This window comes from Nannospalax galili, unplaced genomic scaffold (genome assembly GCF_000622305.1).
Source record: "Nannospalax galili isolate Female #2095 unplaced genomic scaffold, S.galili_v1.0 scaffold180, whole genome shotgun sequence".
Taxonomy (NCBI): Eukaryota; Metazoa; Chordata; class Mammalia; order Rodentia; family Spalacidae; genus Nannospalax; species Nannospalax galili.
The window spans coordinates 3,271,409-3,272,595 of record NW_008348199.1 but is presented as its reverse complement, the minus strand read 5'-3'; positions in this window follow the sequence as shown (position 1 = coordinate 3,272,595).

Genomic DNA, 1,187 nt, shown 5'->3' with positions numbered 1-1,187 from the left:
GGGACTGATAAATACTATGGGCAACACCCCATCTTCCCCTCTAGATCTTACACTAGTCCATTGGGGGGATGTTAAGATGATTGCCCATAACAATAGAGTAGATGTAAAGAAAAAGAAGTGGATAACTTTATGTTCAGTTGATTGACCCTCCTTCAATGAGGGACTTTTAACCTGAGTTTGATTTCCAGGGTAGAGGACCACGTCTTCCGCCCAAGAACAGGCCACCAGGACCAGATCCCATACATCGTGACCTGGCAAGGCCTCATCGAAGGACCCGATGCCCCCCCGCCTGGGTCAAGTCCTTCCTTCCCCCGATTAATCCAACTGCTCTCCCTCCACCTCTGCAGGTCCTCCCTCTCAGACCAAAGGCGGAAGAGAAACCCATTCTCCAGGGAGGCACAGAGGAGAACGACATCTTTCCCCCACCCTACTCCTCTCAGATGGGCACCCCGCCAACGGCGCCACAAGTGCAGGCCCTGCCTCCTAACCCTGAGGAGCCACCATCGCTTCCACAGAGACCTATGCAGGCCACACAGAGCCAGAGGGGGGCGGATCCCCAGCCTGACACCATTGTCCTCCCCCTCTGGCTGGCGGGGCCCCAGATGGAGAGGGCGATCAGCCCTTTCATTACTGGCCCTTTGCCACCAGTGATCTTTACAATTGGTGCTCACAGAATGCGCCTTTCTCTGAAAACCCCAGGGACTTGATTAACTTATTGGAAACTGTTCTCTTCAGTCACCTGCCCACCTGGGACGACTGCCACCAGCTTCTGAGTGTCCTGTTCACTACTGAGAAGTGAAACAGGATTCTGGAGGCAGCCCAGAAATTGGTTCTGGGCCCCACCGGGGACCCCACCACAGACCAAGGCATCATTAATGCCAGCTTTCCCGCTAGCCGTCCTAACTGGCACTACAACACGGCAGAAGGTAAGGAGAGGCTCCTGGTCTACTGCCAGACTCTGTTAGTGGGTCTCAAAATTGCGGCTCAAAAACCTGCTCTAAGGTCTATGATGTCAGACAGGGGCCCGAAGAGAGCCCAGACTCATACTTAGAGAGGTTACAAGATGCTTTCTGGCGGTTCACTCCGTATGACCCAGAAGCGGAGGGATCAGCTCAAACTGTGATGTTTGCTTTCATTAACCAGGCAGCCCCTGACATCAAGAGAAAGTTACAGTCTTTAGATAGACT